Source organism: Nymphalis io, chromosome 25 (assembly GCF_905147045.1).
Source record: "Nymphalis io chromosome 25, ilAglIoxx1.1, whole genome shotgun sequence".
In the NCBI taxonomy this organism is placed as follows: domain Eukaryota; kingdom Metazoa; phylum Arthropoda; class Insecta; order Lepidoptera; family Nymphalidae; genus Nymphalis; species Nymphalis io.
The window spans coordinates 4,263,597-4,284,695 of NC_065912.1; positions in this window are offsets into that span (position 1 = coordinate 4,263,597).

Genomic DNA, 21,099 nt, shown 5'->3' on the forward strand with positions numbered 1-21,099 from the left:
CGATGGTTAACATTAATTACAATGCCAATGTCTATGGGCGTGGTTACTCACCATCAGGTGGCCCATATGCTAGTCCACCTACTTATACTATAAAAAAAAAAAATAAGTATATATGTTTTTATGTATGTATGTATAAGTATAAATGTATTTAAGAGTATGTATGCTACATATTTTTATTAAGTTTATAAGTATTTTATATTTTTTTATTAAAAGTCGATCGCACACTACGCCCGATTAATGTTCCTGGCTAAAATACAAAAATATGTTTCTTTTTATAGAGGTTACCTGGAAGAGATCACTGTAATAGATAACGTCGCCTTTGCATACTATATTATATATTACTTGTTATTTTATGTGTTTGTAAATTGTGTGCAATAAAGGATTAATAAATAAATAGATAAATTGCTAATTAATAAACCTCTTTCTCAATAACTACAATTACGTTTAAAAAGTAAAAATCAAATATGTATATAGGCTTCTAACTATATAATAAGTAACTGGTAATATTTTAATAAAAAATGCCCAACACGTTACATCACGTATGAAACAAAAAAAATCGCACTAAAATCGGTCCATTCGTCGCAATGCCACAGACTGACATACAGTTACTCACGTCAAACTTATAACACCTTCTGTTCTCAGTTCATCATCATCAGCCTTTCGTCGTCCACTGCTGGAGATTGGCCTCTCCAATGGCACGCCACTGAGCTCGATCTTCAGCTCTCAATCTCCATCCGCTGCCAGCGACCTTGCGTATATCGTCACTCCACTTAGCTGGAGGGCGTCCTACGCTCCGTTTGCGTAAGCGTGGTCTCCACTCCAGTTCTCAGTAATTGGACTTTAAAGATAATTAGGATTTCGCACATGCAACTCGAAACTTACACACAAAATACATATTTTACAAGTAAACAGAACATTGATTTATGCATAATTACAGATAATAAATTATAATGTTATGGAACTGACGTGCCTTTGTAGGAAAGTCCCTAAATTAAATAAGAAAAAAATTCTAATATTATTAGTCCAAATCGAATAAATTACAAATACAAATGGCATCATAAATATACAAAAGTTAATTTCAAAATAATATAATAACTATAAATTTAAATGCAATAAATGTATTAAATAATGACATCATACCTTCGTTGCTTAATTAACAATTTCAAAATGGAGGCGATTTAAAAACACATCAGAAATAATAAACTGATAGTTTTATAGTCTGACCCCAGCTTATCTTAATGTAAATATATAAAAACTGTGTGACTTATGAATTTCTCTGCAGCCTAATTGTTATGTCGACTGCATACGTGATAACCTCTGGTTGTAGATATATAAAAGATACAGATGTGTCAATGTTAAATAATAAAAATTATAAAATTTAATAATTTAATTAAATAGCCTTTTTTTCTTAATAGCTTAACATATTTAAAAAAATACGAATGTGCAGACTTTAGTTAAGCTTAAATTTTAGTCGATTATATCCATTGAAGTGTCTACAAATAAAAAGGTACTTTAATAAAGTGGATTTCTAAATAAAACACGATAATTTTATCATTAGGAAAGACTAAATCAAACCACAATGAATAATAACTTTGTTACATAGAATTGTGTAACATTTATAATGTTTTTCATCGTCTGTACTTTAAAAAGACAAATGTAAAATAAAAAAAAATATGCACATTGCCACATCTATACGCTTGTGTATCACATCCTCTGATACACTATTCAGCTGTTTCGTAGAAGCACGATACTTGATACTGTTATCATAAAGGGGCTGGAGGCGATTTTGATAATTGTATAATTTATTGGCGACGTACCGGCCTAATTATGCTGCTACCTCACTTGGTTACCAATATCGTCCGGTTTACACCGTGGATCCGACAAACGAACAGGTTATCTGTGGAATGGATTTAAAAATGGAATTCAAACAAGAGTTATGTACGTAGCTTGGTATTTGTTTTTAGAATGAGGTTAAAATTTTTTATGTGATGCCGTGTGCATTTAAACGAAAAATTAAAAAGTTATCGATTTTTATTTTCTATATCAGAAGTCTTTTGGAATTTTATTGGAACTATCCGTCTCGTTGAAAAATCCATGTAAGTTTATTTGTTGTTCAGTTTATTCGTTCGGTTAGTTCTAAATATTTAATTGACTCTCGATTCAACCTTTTCCTATCTATCCGCACTTTGTCTTTCTTCCACTTATTGTCTTTTGTTAATAACGTGGATAGGTATTTTTGGTGATAAAACACAATGAACCGATGGACGACGGTAATCGTTGTACAAAGATATTCGTTTTGTAATACAAACATCATGAGATTTAACACGAAGGAAAAAAATCATATACTTTATGGAGGTGGGCAGTGAAAACATCCGATAGAATGTGATACCCTTCGCCCAATGTCACTGCCAAAAATATAAAGCACTCTTTACTCCTTGTCTATGATACTATATACCTTGTGGCTATATTTAAACTGGATCTCTGATTCTTAAAGCCGGAACACGTCAAAACAGATGATTGAATTTAGCGATAGATTAATATTAATCAATTAATAATACACACTCAGATCTGCAAAAAAACCTTCTACCAGGTAGGATAAACACGTTGATTATGAGACTGAAATTGAGTTGAGCTGTTGCCATTTCTCTTTTTATATCAGATTCCCATATTGTGTATTGTACTACTTCTTTACAAGGATTTATCTATGTATTTGCATAGATACCGATACCCGTCAAGTTATATTAATATTATATTGTCTCAAGGACACCATTAGAAGCAAGAATTTGAAAAGCACTTGAAAAAAGTAGTGGTACTTACTCATTGGCTTGCTAAAATTAATGAGACCAATCAACGGAACCATCTTTGTTCTTTAATTAAATTAACATAATTGATGAAAACTCCAATTTTTTCGCTGTGGTATGTTCCTTATATATTTAATTGGGAAACATACTTTCTTTTTGTTTGTAATAAAACATTTTTGTTGCTTGTGATTTTATGCTGGTGTCTCATTAACTATGGATGTTACGGGCTCATTGATTGGTCGAAACACATTCTTAGCGAATGTATAAGCCAATTAAAACTGTAAACTTTAATTACTAGTTGGTCATTATCTGATGTCGTAATTATGCAAAAATTCAACAATTCCGTGACTAAAAGCGATTATTATAAATATTAGTGCAATAACAATTAATTTACAAAATAATTTGTTAACAAGAAATCGATGTGCGAGGTGATTTTTTACGTATGAAATTGTTTGCGCTGCAACGCACCGCAATGCCAACTTTCCCGAGAATCCGTTTTACTTTATTGTATTTTATCAATTTAAAACAACAACAAATATATTGTTTATAACATTAAATATTTGCCGAATTTATTAATAATGAGGAACAAAATTAGAAATAAGATTCTAAGTTTAGATTCACCTATGATTAGAAGGTGTCGGAACCCGGCTGGACGCGGAAGCCGAAGAACCTGGAATTTAGGAGCATATATGTAATTTACCTATGTCTAGTAGATAGAACCCATTCCCTAAAATCACAAATACGCCAACCTCGGGAACTAAGATGTTAGGTCCCTTGTGCCTTAATTTACACTGCCTCACCCTGCTAAGGAAAACACAATAAAACTAAGTATTGCTGTTTGGCAGTATATCTGATGAATGATAGTACCGACCCTGACAAGCTTGCAAAAAGTCTTTAGTTAAACCTTAATATTCCAATTTAATATCTTCGCATTAAGAGACATGATATAACTGTGAACAGATTGACCGTATGACGTATATTAAATTTAATAAATACTAAGAGGTTTCTTTATCATTTTGTTAATCGAAATTCATACGGGTTATTATAATAATCAATGTTAATGTAGGTACTTAATTAATTGAAACGAATGCTCAAAAAAATTCAAAGAACTTTGACTGCGAATATTTTGAAAGTCACCCAGTTAACCGATTTAATTGTATTTTAAGTGTATACCCAACTGTTTCATTGTATTGTGTAAATGTTTTTTTGGTCCTTTTAAGTCTTAACGAACCAATTAAACCGAAATCAGGTAACACATGAATAAACATTTTGACGCTCGGATTTACTCAGTAATTAAACTCAATTGTAATTACTTATCACATTTTTAATGCTCCTGAACACGGTTTTTAAGTGGCACCGTTTTAATAGCTATATATATCGTGTGTATTGTACTGTCTGTCAGTAAGTTCTTGTTGTAACTCGCCTTTCATGATTATTAAATTTGATCGATGTCAATATTTTTTTTTTTTAACAAATTGGTACATAAACAAAGTAGCCACTCTGATAGTGATCAATGTCGTCTCAAGATATTGACAGTATAAAACGTTTCATATAAACGCTTTTAAAAAAAAAAACATGGCGAGATTCATTAAAGTATTAATGGTTATATAAAAATATTTATGTTCTACGTCTATAATAATTACAATAGTCATTAATTTTCATTAAGTAAGTGCATATAAGCATATCATTGACTGGTTTCGACGCTACAACGAAATTAAATTAGGGGATATATATACAAACACGAGAGGCTGTGAAATTAACTTGTAAACTTAAAAATTAATATTAACTTTTTAAGTTTCTAGGGAAGCAGTTAATTCATGTAAGCATTATATGACTTTATAAAAGAAATATGAGCTTCAATACATATATTAGCTATTTGCTTAATATAATGTCATTATTTTCTTTGATCTACGAAAACAAACTTGACAGTAAATGGGCTTCGTAGCCCGAAGACATTAGTACTGCTAGAAATATTAACATATAACTATTTCTTAGAGTATATTCAATGGGCGGACCAGCAATCAAGGAACATCCCTTTTGCATATAATTACACTAGTTCACTTACCCGCATAACCGAAATACTGTTTGACGGTTGAAATTTTGATGTTAAAATAGCGACCGACCGACTATCCAAACGAGCTTGCACAGAGCCCAAGATCCAGAAAATTAATTATAAGCCCAAATTAATCACATCTCGGATGAAAACACTGAGGTCGCTGCCCGACTTTGAACCAGAGATCTACGGATAAGATTTACATGTTCTACCCACTGAGTCATCTCGGCTTTTGATGTTCAGTAAAGACACTCAAATATACTTAAAACCGACCATATTATAATCACCTATAAATAAACGTAAATTATGTAAACGACTTGAGTTTCGTTTACAAATTGAGCTCGGAGCGGGTTTATAGTTCATAAAACTAATGCGAGATGAACAGGGCCTTAGGTTGATCATCCACAGACACACAGCTTAATGTAACGCGACCTTATACTGTTTTTCAACCAGTTAATAAACCTGATTCTTGATATCATATTTGTCATATCATAAGATAATACAAACCTCTTTTTGATGTAAAAAGAAGTTAAGTATAAATTCAAGTAATATAGTAAACCCACTGCTGGACTAAAGTTTCGTCTCGAGAAAAAGATTTGAAACGTTTTCCACCACGCTGCTTAAAACCGGGTTGGTTGATTCATGCAACAATCCGACATATACAGCTTTCCTCATAAAGTTTTCTTCACGATTGCTCTGGTTTAAATACTGTTCACGGTGTTCTATCAACTTTTCTGACATAAACACTTCAAGTTACGACTTGTCCCATAATTATAAAATTTTTCAACTAACAGATATTTTCTTGTTATATAACTATATATATTTAATATAAACATAAAGCACTCCATGTTGCATCTTGAACGTTGGACATCCAGCATTTATAATTAACATTAATGGATCCAAACTATTAACGGCTACCGGAAAACGTCGAATAGAGACATAAAAATAAATATGTAGATGAGTTGATAAAGGTTTATATGGAATAAAACGTCACTGCTTTCGTTGCAAGTATTAAGAGGAAACACATATCTCCCGGTCGTCTAAACGAGACGCATTTTACGTGGGAGGATTATAAATGTACCGCTAATTTAATTTATTAACAAAACATTTCTTTATATACATATTTTTTTAATATTTCATAAATTATCACACTTTGTTATATGTTTGACAGTCAGCGAATTTAAATTTCTAAATATTAATTAACGTTTAAAGTTATTTTAAACAAATTTAGACTTGGCAATACTGTTTTTGTTTTTTAGTAGTCAGTGTTATAAATATTACATTGACTACTAAAAAATGTTGTTAAGTAAATAATTAAAAATGTTTAATTTTAAAAACAAATAAATAGGTATTCACTTACTTATAATCTCTAATATTTAAAATATATAATCCTTGATATATATATATCAAGCCTAAATGAAGTTTAAAAAAAGACGGTAGAAGCGCGCATTTACTTAAAATGAACCGTGAAATTTTCCGGCAACGGTCCACATCGGCAGTCTTTGAACATAATATAGTATTTATTAGTTATAGCAACACAGTCGATGCTTGCAATGTACATGAAGTACAAATGTGAACATCGAAAAATCTAGAATATATAGAGATTAATGTTAGGGGCGCTTAGTCTATGGTGATTAAGTCACTAGATATTATAAAATGAAGTACCCCCCCCCCATGTCTATCTGTCTGAATGCGATAAACTCAAAAACTACCGAGAGGATTTTCATACGAATTTCACAAATGGATAAAGTAACTCATAAAGGCTTAGATATATAATTCATTAATTTTATACGTAAACAGGCTGAAATATGACAATGATTGTTAAAGATGTCGGAAAAAATCATGCCGACTAGGAGCTTTAGTAGCGTGTATTAGAGTTATATGTATTTGATATAAACGTTTTATGTATATATTTATTCTATCCGTTCGAAGATGAGATTGATTACTAGAAATATATATATTAAAAAAAAATTTGCTCATCCAGTCTTAATATTAATTTCATTAATAATAACTATAATATAATACTACTTCTATAGCAAAAAAGGAGACAATATATTTCTAAATATTTATTATTATTATTATTGCGTGACAACACTCCCCCTTAAATATCCCGCGACGGTAAGGCTTTCGGGTATACTTACTAGTTAATTGGTTGATGAGCGTCTACTAGGAAATATATCTTCTGTGGGTGGGCATAGCTACCGGTTGCGTCAATGACTTATATAAAAAAAATTATGATATTTTATAACCTGTATCATAAAAGTCTTTATATAATATATATTACATATCAATATCACACGATTACCGATCGTGATTAAAAATAAATAAAAATCTTTATATTCCGAATGACATTCTCACTTTAAAAGACAGCTTCCGACATAAATCGAAAGCAATAAATATAGAAACGACTTTTCGTGTGCTTAATTTAAGGGCCCCTAAAAATAACAATAAAATTTTACACGCCACAGAATTACGTAAAAATGAGTACATAAAAACATTAAATCCGAAACGCTCTCCTTTCCATAGTTCACGGTCACCACTAAATCGGTAATCATAAAATTTTACTATCCATTTTAATGTTTGTTGAGCCCCAGTATCGGCTTGACCCTCCATAGAGTCCTGATTGCTCAGTTATTGAGATGTAAAGCTGTTGTTTCACATGTGACGAACGAAAATACTTTTCGATTCTAATGTTAGGCTATTTATAGATATGGGATATTTATGCGTGATAGTTACAACAAAACTTACCAATGTTTGTAATAAAAAACATCCTTGGATTGCTGATGAAAGAATGTGTAATTAGCTAGTTTTTTTTTTATTTTCAGTTCCTGAATTCATATTGAAATTTAATGAGGAACCAATGCATTGAGCTTTAAGATTGCGAATCCAAGCCCGGATAAGTTTGTTTCATGTGTTAAATTTCTTATAATCTATTCTGTTCAGCATAAAAGGAAAACATCGTGACGTACATGTGTCGAATGATATTTTGCCATGTGTATATCAAAATATAATAATCACGAGTTACCGCATTGAAACAGCGGCGAGACACTTACGCGCAGGCCTTTGGAGAATATATAAACATATAAATATATATACTCGCACTCGTAACTCGTACTCGTAAATATACCGATATTTCATGTTTTCCATTGTGCGGTAATAAGCGACGCCAAAGAAAAAAATAATGAGGAAAAAACAAATGAATGTTTAAAAACTCAAATGTACCAGCTAAATGAATTTATACGTTTGAATTTGGAATTCTTAACCAGTACAACAAAACGCCCATTTTATATGTAAGGACGGATGTTTGATAGTTACAATTCTATTTTTTATACACTGTGTTTTTCTGTAAAATATTAGTCAATTATTATATTAATAATTAAGTAATACTTCTCGCTATTTTTAAGTTCAAATAAATTAATAAATACCTTTGATTCAACAACGACCAAGACGTTAACAAAAGTTTGTTAATTTTATATATGTTAATTCAAATATTTTGACACCCACGCGAGTTATTTATTTTATTAGCTATTATGTGTCTGAGAAAACCTATTAATTCTAATATTATCAGTATATTTTATAGGTTTATTGTTATGCTTTTACGGGTTCTACACTCGTGCCGTATACACATGTGACTCGGTATGATGGCGAACGTTGATAAAATAAAAGGTCCGTTCCCGCAATTCACGCACATTGTTCTGTATTCTGGATCATTATTGTGTCCCTCTCAGCTGCAAAACAAACTCATCCTACCTCGCACCTGAAGCAGTAGTGCATTTTTTTTTAACACACGATATAGCATTGGCGATGTAAGAAATATATAGGGTTTCTTACATCGCCAATGCGCCACTCACCCTCACAATACTTACTAATCTTGGAAAGTAAAATGTTATGTCCCTTATGCCTGTAATTACACTAGCTTACTCAACTTTTAACCGGAACACATCAGTACTTTTTGCTGTTTGGCGGCAGAACACATGATGAGTGGGTATTGCTGTACCTACCCAGATGCGCTTGCACGAGGGCCAAGTAAAAAGTGAGCGTGAGTGTATTTAGTTCCCTTTTATTTCCTTTTTAAAGGATAAAAAACATATACTCGATGTGTATGCCATAAATTTTAAATTGCGTATGCTAACAGACATAAAATAAAAAACATAAAAAGGTTAACATATATAGAATATTATTACCCTTGAAATACCAATAAAACCTTAAAGAGAACATAATCTATCTAACGATGTAGTTACATAGGGCTTGGCATTCAAATAGCTACAAATCGCTTACTAAATAAGACTTTAACCTTAAAAACCCACCGAGCGATCGTTTGCGGGAGCACAAAGGGACCGAACATGTAATTATCAATACATGTTAGGACGTGCTAAGGTTTTTAAATGTGAAACGTTAAGTTTCAGTTCTTTTTAATGACACACACTGTTATACGAGAACATAGAATTGAAAATTACATCATACTACGGAAAGTGGTACATTGTTTTATCAATAAAGCATCAGTTGCGACAACTGAGCGTTGAAGATCCGTCGTATTTTCATACAAATAACCATGGAATGTGCGTAATGAGAAACCAGAGACGAAGCGGAATAATCATATGCAATTATAACTGTCTTCTGTTTGAAAATCAACAAATAAGAACTCCAAACTCTATCCATATTGTCATATAACTACATTAAAAGATGATAATCTTTATTATGTTGTACAGTATTATAAGCCTACCTTATCTAGAAGTACAGTAACGTCAATGTCGAACAGCTTGGGAAAAGCCTCTTCTTTTGTTTCAGGTGATGGTTCGAAGCCACCACGTTGCTCCAATGCAGGTTGGTGACTTGTTTAGGCATATAATCCGCATAATCGAACACAAGATGAATTTTAAGCACATATAAATAAAACAAAGATTTGCCTGGATTTGAATTCGCAATCTCCGCTTAAGCAATCATAGCTGCAAAATTGATATTCCAACAAAATAAAAAAACTCGATTTGGTCTTTGCACACTTTTAATCTTGAAATTGAAGCCCTGTGAGACTAAAGCTGTTTATTTGGTATAAAAAACATTTATTCATTATACAATTACCAGTTTAATTACTTCATGACAACATCCATTGTCTTGAAGTAATCATTTGACTGCGACTACGTCTACGCCTCGTTGGCATAAAATCATTAATGCATTGGGTACAAAAATATTTAAAAAATGTAATTAAGTTTAATGAAAATGATTGCATAGATGTCGATTGTTGAGATAATAACTATATTGTGTACTATTCATATTTATGATTTATATTAAATATGTAAATATGTATAAGGGGAATTTATTTATACAAAATGTATACAATAAATTATGATTTAAAAAAATCTCTACGATGATTTCGAATAAGTATGCGGTATAATATTTTTTCCGAAGTTATTGAGCAGGTTGGCATGGTTGGTAGATACTTGCCTTTCACGCCGAAGGTTGTAGGTTCGATTCCCACCCAGGACATACATTTGTGTGCATGAACATGTCTGTTTGTCCTGAGTCTGGGTGTAATTATCTATATACGTATCTCTTTACAAAAGAAAAGTTGTATATGTAGTATATCAGTTGTCTGGTTTCCATAGAACAACCTCTGCTTAATTTGGGATCAGATATTATTATTATTTATGTTCGTTCTGGCGATCACCAAAGTGTTATAATATTATATCAAATTCTCCACAGGATCTCATAGCATTAATTTTTATCAATATGCAACTCAGTAACAATTACATTAACTACAAAGTTACTTTATTATAGAACGTCTCCATACTGGTGGTAGGGCTTTGTGCAAGCTTGTCTGGGTAGGTACCACCCACTCATCAGATATTCTGCCGCAAAACAGTACTTGGTATTGTTGTGTTCCGGTTTGAAGGGTCACTCACTAAGGACCAATGTTATTACAGGCACAAGGGACATAGAATCTTGGTTCCCAGGGTTGGTGGCGCATTGGCTATGTGAGCGATGGTTGACATTTCTTACAGTGCCAATATCTGAGGGCGTTGGTGACCGCTTACCATCGGGTGGCCCACATGCTCGTCCGGCTTCCTATTCTATAAAAAAAAAACTATTCTGGAATCGAAAAATAGGACACGTCAATATATTCTAAGTGTTATATTATGAAGGCATTTCTTTGACAGATCTTGTCACGATTTTATTTTCGACGTTTTATAAAGTTTATAAAAATATTACTTTAAATTTGCTATTAGTACGGTGTAATCTGTCGAATAACTAAGCCGATACCATATTAATTTCACTAGTAGAAAGTCACACAATCATCGAATAATATATTTCCTTTTCAATAATTAATATTTGTAAATCAATTCGATAAAAATATATTCGACGTGGGTGAAACCGCGATTGCAGCTTGTATTTTTTTAATTTAATCCATATAAAATAACCTCATAATTCATACATAATTAAATCTTTAAATACAAAGATATATAAAACGATTTATCGATTGGTTTCAATGCCATTTCCATTACGCATTTAGTTCTTAGTTTTTTTTTTATTTATTTATACGACCAATTCAAATAACCCGATCACGTAGCGTACTTAGTTATAAATGTATGTAATTAATTAACGGCTAGTTATTTTTATGATGCCTCTTAATTGCAATGTGTAATATAGTAGTTCAGCGGCCCATATTCATACTTAATGTTGTGGTTTTCAATGTCTCTATGGCGGTTTGAATTATTTCTTAGCCAAGTTTTTGTTTATTTGTACGGACTTAAAAATTACATCTTTTGCTTTGTTATAAATATAAAAATTTAATTGTCTATATTCTTCGATTCATGTGTTAGTAATTAATATACTCATTTATTTAATATGGCAATTACAAACATTAATGGTTCCAAGGCTTAAACAGCTATTGGTTGAGTGAGTTTTATTAAAATTCATCCAATTATGTTCATGTATAATGTACTTATGTGTGTAGGAGGAAAAATAGATATGTTAATATAAAGAAAAAAATGATACTGAAAGTATTTTCGAAAACAAAGCACCCTCTTACATACTGTAATTTGGCAAAGAACATCACTTTCACTGCATAGATAATAAAAAAAAAAAACAAAGTAAATATTTTAAAACATAACTGCTCCGCGCGGATTTCATTCAAATTCAAATTTATATTTACTAAAATTTCATTTCATGTATCGTGATGTTATAAAGTAATATTTAGACTATGAGATCAACGTGGTCAAGCAAAAAAAAACTTCAACTTTATATATCAATCAGGATACCAATTCTGCCACCAGGGCTAGGTGGGATAGGGCCCTGACACAGACAGTATATACGGAATATATACTGCCTGCGCCAAATAGACGGAGTGGGTACTACTGGTTTTTAGTGGGTATGGTACAACGCCGCAATCGAATCGAAACGAAACGTAAATATCTTTTACAATAAATATTCCATCTAGAGGCAGGTCCGTTACAGTTTTATTATATGAATAAATAAAAGATAGAAATTACAGTTCAACTAAATCAGAGTGGCCCGCTTCACATAAGACAATACATAGTACCATAAATAGAGTTGTTTTTGATCTACCTTCAGTACTGATGCGACTCACTCCCTGTGAGCGGAAAAAGAATTACAATATTGTTACAAAGCTAATACGTTAATAAATATTCGAAATTATTTATATTCAAATAAATTCACAATAAATTATTATGTTTTTACATATAATTTATTGTGATTTTTGTTATTTTTTTTTTTTTTGAATAAAGTAGGAAATAATACAAAAGGATATAATTTTTGCACAATACTGATACATCTACAACTGACGACTGTTATGTATGCGTTTAAAAACTTCAAATAAAAATAAACAATTTTGTTTTTTTAAACAATAAATGCGTAATGTTCATTTTAATAGAAACGAGACTCGACTATTTAACTAAAAATAAATTTCACAATCTCCGCACGCGAATATGATATATTTGCGAAGCTCTTTCAAATAGATCTTTAATAGCCATCACCAGATACAATGGTTGAGCAATCATTCATTTGTAGTCATTCATGCGTTCATTCATTCGGTCTGAAAATAGCTTTATCTGCAACGGAGGAAGTCATAAAACACTCAACTCATTCCCTATCACTCATTGACTTGTGTCAACTTGTTTCTTTACTGAGGAAACGTCTTAATACAGTCCGAGTGAAGTTGCTAATGAATCTAGGTATTAGTAAATGTAATTAATACGTCTATTTGTCAATACAATAATACTACTAAAGACGTACATATATTTTATATTTTTTTATTTAGTTCCAAGTCAATGAGGAAAAAGGTTTTATTGAAATGTTAAAATAACGTCTTTACAATCTCTTGAATTATCAATATCAACAGGTATGAAAACAGGACAGTGTTTTGTTATTGGAACATTATTTTTTAAGCTATTGTTTTAACGAGTACGTCATAAGCGGTCATAATGACACAACGGAAATAAAAGTAACCCTTTTAGTTCCGTTGTAGTCCAATAGAATTTGAAGCAATACAGTGATATTTTTGTCTGTTTACACATAATTTCTTTTTTTTTAATAAGAAGCCATAAGAAATATAATTCGTTCGTCAATGCGCCGTCAACCTTGAGTCCGTTAAGATGTCCGTTGTGTGTGTTGTTATGGTATATCTATGTAATTTGTTAGACATTCGGAACAACTTCATGTCATGTATCTACTCGTTGTTTTAGACCCCTTATAAATGATAAATAAAGACAGTAATACTCAATATATTTCCTAATATAGTTTTTAAGCTTTGTAAATAAAACTATGCGTTTTATCTGTATATAAACATTTATTATTATTATTAATAGTATATAATGGTAGATTAAACTCTAAATCTGCTCCTTAAGAGAGTAGGGGTATATTTATGGGATTTTTACTTACTTTGTATTACTTAAACTTAAATAACCTGAAGGGATGTGTCAAACTCAAAAAAGGTTAGAGGTTCCGTATGCCGTTAAACAGTTAAGGTGACTCATTTCTACTTTCTAAAGAACACCACTTATTTATAACGAAACGGAAAAGTACTCGATATCAATCAATGCCCTGTTTTTTTCATGTTGTTTCTATAATAACAATAATAATAATTCATTTTCATGATAAGTGAGATAAAAATAATTAATACATTTAAAAGAGACAGTTTTGTATCGTTAAGCGTTATTACACTGTTATCGACGCGTGTTTCGAAAACATTATTCGTTATTAATAACAAAAAATATATATCTATCATCATGTACACGTATTATTACTACCTGCAGCTGTGTGTTGTATGATTTGAAGTTTTTTTATAATTTTCCTTTGGAATGAGGTATTTTTCTTGAAAATCCTACTATATATTGTCAGATAATTAGTTATATTCTACACTACACTATACTAAATTGCATCAAAATCTGTCAAGGATAGACCGGCTGACAGACGAAAATTATGAAAATTAAATTTAACCTCTGTAGAGTAGGGATTCTTTTCTGTACGCCTAAACTGGACAGTTAAGTAGTTAAGAAGCAAAACAACAAACAAACCGAACAAAGTACGGATAAGATATCCCAAAAAATATTTAATTTTTTTTTTTTATAGAATAGGAAGGCGGACGAGCATATGGGCCACCTGATGGTAAGTGGTCACCATCGCTTTTCGATGTCAATCATCGCTTACATAGCCAATGCGCCACCAACCTTGGCAACTAAGATTTTATGTCCCTTGTGCCTGTAATTACACTGGCTCACTCACCCTTCAAACCGGAACACAACAATATCAAGTATTGCTGTTTTGCGGTAGAATATCTGATGGGTGGGTGGTACCTACCCAGACGAGCTTGCACAAAGCCCTACCACCAGTAACGTACAGACAATTACAGATTTATTATATGTATAGATGATAATTTATACATATAATAAATACAAATAAAGACAAACTCTATAGAATTGTCGTAAAGTAAATGAGAAGTCACTTTAAGTTGACACTTATTAATTTAGTTATTAATCTATTAGAATTTCATATATATTTATTTAAAATATCATAAAAAAAGTATTCGATTGTTCTTTATGTATTATTTATATTTTAAGCAAATTCTATTGAAATACACTGTATTTACGTCTGTATATAAGAAGTGAATGATAAGTTATCTAAATGTATCTTTTACTGAACAATAATTGTTACATTATAATTATTATGATCGGACCAATAAATAATTATGCCCGTCATTAATTATGATCACTGATTGAAGAATGTCTGACGATTTTATGGAACGGATGTTAAAATGTTTTATTATTATTATATATATATATATATCTTTTGTTTATTTATAAATAATATCGAAAGCGACTTATATTCATTATGTATATTGTATTAATATTCCTTGAAAAACCAAACATTTGTGACGATGAAAATTTGCTAACTGCACAACCAGATATTAAACATTTAACGTATGAGCTACCAACAATTTACAAATTTTTTACGGCTTCATAATCAAATGTATGTAGTTAAACAATGTGTCTTCTTCTTTCGAATGTCAAATCAATAATGGAAGAAAGAGATAAAAAAATAAGTTCGTTAGTAATTAGTTAAAACTAACGATATGTGATCGCTTAAGCATTTAAGTAATGTCATCAATGTATACATTTTATGTGCCGTATAACTGTTTTCATTTTCACTTTTCGAACCGCCATTACCTTTCAACTCTTCATATAGATACAACGTCTACAAAAAATAAACTTAAATATTCAAATAGCTCACAGATGATGGTCTTATTTAACATGTGATAGTGCAAGAAATCACTCATCCCAGGCGAAAGCAAATAGAACAATTACGAGACAATTCGTTTCAGTCATTTGAATCAGGAATTGCGGGCGGGATGACAGATCTCCTCTCCAGCTATGTGGTGAACGCTTGGATTGCATCTAATGAGCGTGCTCCGTGGTCCGTGTACACGAGGCGAGATTATTTATAAGAACTAAGTATTTCAACAGTTCAAACTTTGTATAATATATTTGTTTGCTCTTTAAGATATTATAATATAATATTACATAAAATATACGCATATTATTCCTTTATTATGTTTATATAATCTAAATTTAAAAGTAACTTATAGTATTTTATATTTGTTATAAAATTAATAATAAATTATTTTTTGGTATAATTGCTAAGTAAAACAGCACAACTTAATTTATAACAGTCTGTTATATGATTTAAATCAATTGAAGTTTCGTGTTTGTTATTACAAAATGGCGTCGCTTTCTGATTGTGTATTGTTAAGGCTTTAAGTGTTACAATATTTTAACTTTTTTGTATATTAAGGTTAAGCGTGAAGAAAGTAATTTACAAAAATCAACTGAAAACACATTATTAAAGTAATACCTACTTTATTATTTTATAATCAACTAACTGTAGCCTGTGGCTGTAAGGTCTCTGAAGTTTAATAATTACTTAAATAAACTTAATATATTTTTTAACATTAACGGGCTTTACTTATAAGCGGGTGATTAGTTACGCAAAGTGTCTTCTTCTTTCGAATGTCAATTCAATAATGACAGAATTAACGAAATCAGTGTTTAACTAAACAACCGCTAAGCAATGTTTATAAGTAAGGTCGAAATACTTTTACGAGTTTTATATCGCTAAGCATTACCGTCGGCTCGGAATGTTGATGCTACCGAGCCGCATTACAGCTATGTTCCGATACTGCGTATAAGAATAAGTATAGTATTGACCATTAAGATATAAATATGTATGGTTGAGAAATAAATAAAAATAAGGAATACTTAAATCATTACGACAATGTGATGTCTTGTACGAAAATATGAAATTTTAAAGTCGAGCTTCGAGTGTAACCAAATTATTTTGAGTTTTTAAGCGGCGGGAAATTTTTTCTACGAAATAAAATTAAGACTATAGAGTACACTGGACTTTCACGTTTCTACAACATAAAAAATTTCATTCCTTTTTTTACCCGATATATCAGTTTTTCGATATTCGGTAAGGTTAATAATTTAATTTACAAGGTAAGGTTAATAATTTAATTTACAAAAAGGAACCTAACGATCAATTCTAAATTTCTATATTTCTAACTTCAGACTATTTTCTAAATTTCTATATTTCTAACTCAGAATTATCAAAAACCCTTTCCAAAAAGCTGACCAGCCTTATAAAAAGCACTTCTTTGCAATTTCATCATTCTAGACAAATCGGTTTGGGCTCTGCTCTGACCACCAGTCAATGTTTATGAATCCATCCAACTTTAATCATAATTAAGTCGGATATCTAAGAAAACAAGATAAATGTCTATTGATTCAATTCAAATCATACTAAAACACCACTTTGTGACTCTATTTCTTATTATCAATGTACAAACCTCCTTACTTGAAGCGTTTCAGGCCAATCCGCCGATCTCGAGCACAAAGCGAACGCCTGTGGCCTGAAAATTAACAGGCACGCAACATTAACGTGATTAATTCGAGCAATTACGAGCACCCGCATCGCCTTCGAAATTAATAAGTTATTTTTAATTACGATTAATTGCAAATACAAACGCTCGCCAGATTAATTAGGTTGAAGTGATCCGTTGAGTGTTTTACATTTGTGGTTAATGATGCATAAGTGAAATTAGTTTTTAATTAACTTCAAACAGTGTTTCATTATTGTGATGGAATTAACGCTGGTTGGATTCAGTTATGTATTATACATATACGGCCTTATAAGCGATGTTTAGCGGATAATTAAACAGTGATTCCTCTCTTTCTGTCATTATTGATGTGACATTCGAATGAAGAGGACACAACAACAGTGCTTAACTAAATATAGCCAACGCATTTTTTAAGAATCCGCTTCGTCAATAAATAAATTATTTAATTATAAGTATGTATGACAAGAGCTTATTATATTATGTAATCAAAACCTTACAGTTATATGAAAATGTATATATTTTCATAGTATAGGATAATATAAGCCGACTTTGTCGTTACTGAAAAAATCGCACAAATACAAAACACAAGATAAAAGAGTATTTCTCCTTTTCGAAGTCGGTAAAAACAGAAGTCAGAATTTATATCCCTATTAATTATGATTGATATAATCTGTATAAATATTTACATCAAATTGATGAAGTAAAAGTTTTATTTCTATAAAAAAATCATCGTATTCAATTCAATTAACTTATCCTGCATTATACCGAATAATTTTATTTACATTATCTTACAAACGTTATCATACTATGTATAAACGTTATCATGTTAGACTAATATCCCGATCATTATTAAGAAAACCGATGATTACTAAATCCCGACAGAATCAATTTCGAATAATACGCAGATTTTGATTCTTCAAAACTATTTGTAAATTGTCTGATTTGATCATATTGTTTTCGATTCTATCGACAATTGAAAACAAACTTAGTGTTAATGACTATAAGCTGATCGGAGCCAAACATGCTGTTCTACTTTAGCGGGTTTTGAATATATATATATAGGCCTCTGCATCTTTGTCAGATGATTTAAGCAAGCCACTCTCCGTGTTGTTTTCCACCTGCAAGACAGGTGAGCGAAGTGTCCTCTCCGTGGATGCTGCTACGCCTGGGCAGGCGACTTTATGGCAACACGGGCTTGCCCAGTACCCATGCCACCCTCTCCTCCTCCCCAGGATCCGCAGGAATGACGAGTCAATACGTGTGGTGCTGGTTTGGCCGCAGGTGACTGGCTTACGCCTAAACGGAGGCACCGCTCCGGGTTTAATATTAGTTTTCCTTCTTTCTTCTTTGAATATATACCATACAAATAAAAGTGAATTGTCTGTCTTTTATTTAATTATACCTTTTTTAATATAATAAACAATAAAAAAACACGACAAAATATTATTCTTCAACATATCGAGTGAGCCGTCTCAAATTGCTCTTACTTATTAATCTTAACTTCATCCCTACATATTATAAAAGAACCCCTACCGTGTCAGTCTGTCTAAACACGATAAACTCAAAAACTACCCAATGGATTCTCATACTGTTTACACCAATGGACGGATGGATGTATGAGGAAAATTTAGATGTATAATACATTAAAATTTTATATACATCGGCTGAAATACGACAATGATTGTTGACGATACCGTAAGAAATCATGCCGAATGCTTTAGTAGCGTTAACCGTGTAAATCAAGTTATATGTATTACATCCCTTACTTTCTACCCGAGCGAAGCTGGTTATATATGAGGTCCATGATTTTACAGTTTACCTGCCATAAGAATAGATTCAGTAACGATATTTTGTTATAACTATAAAAACACAGCCTCCATTACTAAAAAGCGACTTTGGAGATTTGGTTACACATTCGTTTCGTATTGTGAAATTTCAAATTTCAACAGCAACCGATTACGTGTTGTAAGCGTCATTAATGTGAAAACATAAAAAAAACATGAATATGATCATATACTATGTTTTGAAATTAAATAAACATATCAACTGGTCTAACTTTTTTTTACAATTAGACACTTAGTGTCGTGGCAATTTTTCGCAAATCACCTTTCAACTTTAATAAATTGTAATAGTAGGTAAGTTATAGTGTAAAAGCTTAATTTTATTCATGTAATATACATACTTAGGGTAACTATCACAATGTTTCCTTAGTGAGGCGTGAAGAGGCATTACGGGCCGGCAAGGCGGGGATGGCTAGTGCAGAACATTCTTCCCGAATGCACTGGCCATCGTCGCATTTAGATTCCACTACCACTTACCATCAAGTGGTGGATTTGATTTCCCGGCAAATATAAAAAAGTAGCCAGACAGTTGAAAAACGTGTTTCATAACTCTTGAATTCTTTTTATTATTCGCAGGCGTAGGCATTCTTATTACACAAAAGACGTAACACATTATCGCTTTAATTAATGCAATCATATTGATTAATAAAGTGCAACAATATCAATTTATTCGAAACGAGCGTATATGATAAACAAATATAATATTATATAATATAGAACAGACCAACCACATCGATTATATATATATGAAATAGTATAACAATAATTTGATAAAAACTCGTAGACTTAAATAAACTAAATTGGGACAAGTGTCGTCGATGTAGGTAAATCATTTTCCATATTTAGATTTTTCAATGAATATACTTTATACAGTATGATCTTTTGAACATTATACAAAATATGTGTAATTTAGTCTAATAGAAATAGACTGTTTACAAAAAAAAATTAAGATTCTTAGAGTATTGATATAACGCTGAGACGTATAGAAACAGTAAAACGTTGATGAGGAATATATCGTTGAAAAATAAGATCAAATATTTTACTGTTATATTGTTTGTTTTAAATAATATATACCACTTTCTGTTATATATTTATCATTATGTATTATATATACACAAAAATCGAACCCACTGTATAATATTATCAGCGCATATCGCTCGACCTGACCCCAGCCACTATCAGACAATTAACTTTAATGGGCTTATTTAAATTAGTGGTCCACGCTCATATGACAACATCATAACCGTTATCGCAAATCGTCCAGCGATAATACGAGCTACATGAAAAATAAAAATCACGCTGTATAACCGATGAAAATGACGTCAATGTTTTTTATCGCTTAATCATTGTTTGTAACATAAAATAAAGACTTTTCTAGCATTCTTAGATACATTGATAATTATAGTCGCAATTATATACGTAATTACTACGTCTCAAGTTGAGCCCACATTTATTGTTTTGTGCATCGTGTTTGGTACTTCAAACTAAACATCAAAACATTCTACAGCCGTTTTCCAGTTTGAAGAATAAGTATATTCAAGGTAAATTTTATGTAAGGAATTTTTTATGTACCTTGTATTGATTGATATGATTTACTTTTTTTATGTGCCTGCAAGTATTTATTTCCAGGCAGCATCATATACGTTTTAGAAAAGTGATCACTATATACAATTTTTTTGGATTGTAAGGGTTGCTAAATTTTGTTATGTATGTACCTTATTACGACTTCTGTATTGTTTTGTTTACAGTAACGACTTCTTCAATGTGTTATTGGTATTTAAAATAGTTTATATTCCAGTTTTGTCAAACGAAAAGTGAAATTGACTAATTTTGCATCAATCTGAATGGCCATTGGTCGGTTACAGCTACTGATATAATAGGCAACCAATCAGCGTTGAGAAGAAGCCAAATTAGTTGATCTAATTTCGAAATCGCTCATGCCATCAGCGTTTCTTTAAAATTTGCGATAGTGACCCTTATTATATTTAGCTTTAA